General features: G+C 44.0%; 1 long non-coding RNA gene across 1 annotated transcript in view; it reads left to right on the forward strand.

Moving 5' to 3' along the window:
- LOC107182759 overlaps positions 1 to 4,953 on the forward strand; it is a 10,756-nt gene extending 5,803 nt beyond the window's left edge. Inside the window, exons 2-3 of the long non-coding RNA XR_001513486.1 lie at positions 3,111 to 3,244; positions 4,708 to 4,953. This is a non-coding gene — a long non-coding RNA (uncharacterized LOC107182759). The remainder of the gene's footprint in view (positions 1 to 3,110; positions 3,245 to 4,707) is intronic.
- Positions 4,954 to 5,036: the final 83 nt, after the last annotated feature.

A 5,036-nucleotide genomic window follows, 5' to 3' on the forward strand; every position in this document is an offset into this window, starting at 1 on the left:
AATGCCCCCTCCCCTATTCCCCAGTGTCTTATGTCCATTGGTTAGGCTTATATGCATGCATACAAGTCCTTTGGTTGATCTCCTACCCCCCTACCTCCTGCCCCCCAACCCTCCCCGGCCTTCCCGCTGCAGTTTGACAATCTGTTTGAGGCAGCTCTGCCTCTGTATCTATTATACCATTTGCAACGGCATGGATGGAACTGGAGAGCATTATGCTAAGTGAAATAAGCCAGTCAATGAAGGAAAAATACCACATGATCTCACTCATTCATGGATAATAGAGACCATTATAAACTTTTGAACAATAATAGATTGCTCTTAATGAATATTTATGTAAAGACTTTTCATGTAGAACAATGTAACAGTACTTTGGGGGGGTGAAAACTAGGTACAGTGGGTGGAACTTCAGGGAGCAACTCTCAGTCAATAAAAGGAAGAACCTTCTGAGGATCAAAGTTTCCAGAAACAGGGAAGATGACTTTGTGAAGATCTGACTGTCCCAGAAAGCAGTCTAGCAAGGCACTCCACGAAAGGTTAATCAGATCAGTGTTTTTCAAACTGCTTTCTATGGCGGGTATCCCAGGGAGCCAGGGTGGGTCAAGGTGGGGAATGGTCGTTGTTCCAGAGGGTAGAAAGGAGGGAGACTAAGGAGGAACTGAACCCCTGATTTAACCGTAGCAGGTCAGTTCTTAGTTTTTAAGTTTTCTCTTTCTTGGGGTTCCACTAGAAATATGTAAGGCCTCTGCTGCTAAAATCAAATATTTAAAACCATTGGAGATGATGACTTTCTCACCAACTCATGTGGTGACACACCTCCTCACTCCGGAGCACAGGCAAGAAAAGTCCTAGCTTTGTCTGAGCTCAGTCACCTCTGAAGGGGACCATGTAAATGGTCCCCTCCTTTCCCTTAAAAAAAAAAAAATCAGCCTCAGTCTTTTGGTTAATTAGCTCTTGAATGCGTAAGGCCTGACAATTGGGTGGATACATAGCACTAACCTTTAAGCCTTTCCTCACATGCACCCTTCCTCCTGTTCTGCCTCCTCCATCACTCTCCACCTCTGACAGACAAGGCTTGCTCCTCCACCCAAGGGGAGAGAAGTTTCAGTCAGAACTCTAGCCCTGGGCATCTATCCTCTCCTGCTGCGGTGGGCCCTCCAGGAGACACTTGACCACTATAGGCCACTGGAGGGGAGCTCACCAGATAGGAGGATCCCTTCCTGCTCGCTAGGATTTCCCAGCTACCCAACACATGAGTTCCCTCCTCCCTACTCAGAACCTCATTACTACTATTTATTTAAACCAGGGCTTCTCAAACCAGGCTTATGTTTTTAGTTGCCATAAAAAGGTGAGCAGCTTTTTAAAAGTATAAACTTAGTTTTTTTTTAAAAAGTATAGACTCAGTTACTCCTCAGATCTCCTGAATCAGAATCTCCCAGGGAGGGATCTAGAAACCTGTGTTGTGACAAACTTCCCCAAGGGACCCCATTTGGGAACCTCTGGTCTATACTACTCACTTTAACATTGAGCCCACCTTATCTTGTATAATTACTGTATCCCCTTTTTCCTCAAAGTGAAGGGCCCTGTGTCACTTGGACGTGTGCCTCCATTTCCCATCAAGTCCAGATTGTAGCAGCTGACAATGAAATAAAGCATGAGTAACACCTGGAGTCCCCTTTACTTCCTTTACATCACCTGAGACTTTAAAAATATCCTATCTAATAAAGCGGTAATATGCAAATTGACCATCACTCCAAAACACAGAGATGGCTGCCCCCATGTGGACACAAGATGGCTGGCAGGGGAGGGCAGTTGTAGGCAATAAGGCCAGCAGGGGAGGGCAGTTGAGGGGCACCAGGCCTGCAAGGGAGGGCAGTTGGGGGTAACCAGGCCTGCAGGGGAGGGCAGTTAGGGGTGATCAGGCCAGCAGGAGAGGGCAGTTGGAGGTAACCAGGCCGGCAGGAGAGAGCAGTAAGGGGTGATCAGGCCGGCAGGCAGAGGCAGAGGCAGGAGCGATCAAGCAGGGAGCCAGCATTCCTGGAATGTGAGAGGGGTCCCAGATTGGAGAGGGTGCAGGCTGGGCTGAAGGACACACAACCCCCCACCCCACCGTGCATGAATTTTGTACACTGGGCCTTTAGTAAATATATTTTTTTAATTTCAGAGAGGAAGGGAAAGGGAGAGAGAAATAAAAACATCAATGATGAGAGAGAATCATTAATTGGCTCCCTCCTGCATGCACTCTATTAAGAATTGAGCCCGAAACCCAGATATATGCCCTGACAGAGAATCAAACTGTGACCTTCTGGTTCATGGGTCAGAACTCAACCACGGAGCCACACTGGCCAGGTGGAAAGAGCATTTCTGAAATGGAACTATACCAGAGAGCTGCCCAAGTCAGAAGGGGCTGCCTCTCCCCCCTCAGCTATTGTCACACTCACCAGAAGGAATTCAGGTGAGTGACAGAAAGCAGTGTTGAAGCAAAGCAAGTGAATTTATTAAAAATACACTTGGCATAAAGCACAAACGGGCAACTCAGCTAGTCTGAGTGCCTCACCTGGTGGGGGTTCAAGGGTTCTATACTTTTCTCCCTATAGATTTCAAGGTTCCCCTGCAAGATAGACTAGATTTCAAGGTTCCCTTTTTACATTGTTGTGGCTTTTCCCAGAATTTATGAGGGCATCTGCCAATATTATCTTGGCAAGTCTCAAAACTGCTGACTTCTTTGTTCAGTGGGTGAGATAAACTCTTCCTTTTTCCCCCTTCCCTTTCTCCTGCCCTAGCAGCTATTTGTCCTGGCTAACATTCCCCCCTCAAGTGATACCATCCAAATGCTTCTGGGGTTTTTATTATTTATCCCCCAGACTTCATCTGTCCTTGGGTTTAGCTGGCACAAATGGCATTAATTGGATCTTTGTTCTCTATTTTCTCAGGCCAAGATGATTTAAGCTATGTATTCTCTGTTTAGGGAGGAGAGCTATAAACCATTTGCTCTCAAGTGTCCTTGGTTGGGGAAGATAAGGTCTTGTGATTTACAAGCTGGCTGCAAGCTGCCCAAACTGTTTGGCCTTGTTTAATTTTCTTGTCTCTGTTTCTCCATTCCACTTGCCCAGGAATTTTCCTAGTTTCTTACTATCCTGCCACAGAATCCTATTGCCAGTGACCCCTGACAACAGGACCATATATTGAAATCACCTGAGGAAACAGACTCACCCTGAAACACATATGTCTTCAATGAGGTGGTGAAGTATGTCAAGGGAAAGCATCCCATCTGTTGCCAGACTATTGTAACTTATGAAGTACAAGTCAACCTCACTGGAGGCAAAGCGATGCTGATTTTGCCACATCAGGTGATTTAGCGGCTCCTCTAGAGCCACAGGGGCAGTGCTGTGTGGGCCAGGCAGCACAGGATAGATAATTCCACTTCTTCTTTCTGTGGAAAAAGCCCCAACCCCTGCAGGGTGTGGCAAGAGCCGACCTGAGGAAGAAGCTTTGCTCAATAGGAAATGAGCAATAACGGTGAAATGAGGAAGCCTGCTAGGCTTCAGCTTGATGGTTTTGAGTTACAAAATAAAAAGCATGTGTAAAAAGTGAACACAATAGTGGAAAATTGGAAACAACCCAGGTATCTATCAATATAAGAAACATCCAAACCTGAAGAGCATTTTTATGAGTTTGTTTGAGCCAAAATGATAACTTATGCTGGGAGCAAGATTTAAATGCTCCAGGGAATAACAGTTTTGCATCTTATTTTATGCATTTGAAATTAAGGAAGAAACATGGAGGTGGGAGAAAGCAAGGCAGGGATTGGATTACAGGATAGTTAACAAGATTATATGCTTTCTTGAGGATGGTTGCAATTTATTTCAAAGGTGCACTAGCCTAGATGCATAAAAACAATGGACAGGGCTTGCTTAAGGTAAAGATAAACCTTTTACTAAAGAAGTTATAGTCCTGGGGTGTGACTACCTGCCACAACCTGCCCAGTTAGGAATTTATGATCAGATCACCCTATGAGGTTACTTTCCAAAGAACTCCTTTTTTTGGTTCCTATATCCATCAAAAAGACATTTGTTAAATTGTGGAGTGTTTGTGCTGTGGCATATTGTGAAAAAGGAGGTAGACTTAGTGACCTGGAAATATCTCCTAAATACATGGTTAAGTGAGAAAAACAAGTTGCCAACTAGTAAGTATATTATAATTCATGATTTAAAATGATAGTAACACTCTTGAAGGATGATCACAAAGTAACTTGCCAGTGGAGAGGGAAATGAGGTTAAAGTGAGAGGGGAGGAGCTTAAGTGGGATATTTTTATTTTTTTAAAAAAATATATATTTTATTGATTTCTTACAGAGAGCAAGGGAGAGGGATAGAGAGTCAGAAACATCGATGAGAGAGGAGCATCGATCAGCTGCCTCCTGACACGCCCCACTGGGGATGTGCCCGCAGCCAAGGTACATGCCCTTGACCGGAATCGAACCCGCGACCCTTGAGTCCGCAGGCCGACGTTCCATCCACTGAGCCAAACCGGCCAGGGCAATATTTTTAAATTAAAAAAATAAAGTTCTGAATGATCTGAAGTTTTAACATGTAATTGTAATAAATCCTAATTTCCAGACACTGTTCTAAGTGTTTCAGACCTACTAACCTACTTAATACTCTCAATAAACCTATGGAAGTAGTTATCATTAATTTTCCCTATTTTATAGCCAAAGAAACAGAAGCACAGAGGACACACGGGTAATAAATGGAAGAGCTGAGATTTGAACTGAGGTCACCTGGCTCCAGAATTTGTGCACTAAACCTCCTCACTATTATGGATTATGTCTCTCAGTGAACTATGTTGGTCCATTGGATATTAACTGTAAATGTAATATGGTCCCAATTAAAAAAAAAACTATATGGGGGGGGGGAGTGGAATTTAGGTCTCTAACGCTATCTCTTTAAAACATTGATCCAAAATTTATAGGGAACTCACACAACTTAACAAAAGGAAGATAAACAATCCAATCAAAAAATGGGCAAAGGACCTAAATAG

Source organism: Myotis davidii, unplaced genomic scaffold (assembly GCF_000327345.1).
Source record: "Myotis davidii unplaced genomic scaffold, ASM32734v1 scaffold571, whole genome shotgun sequence".
Taxonomy (NCBI): Eukaryota; Metazoa; Chordata; class Mammalia; order Chiroptera; family Vespertilionidae; genus Myotis; species Myotis davidii.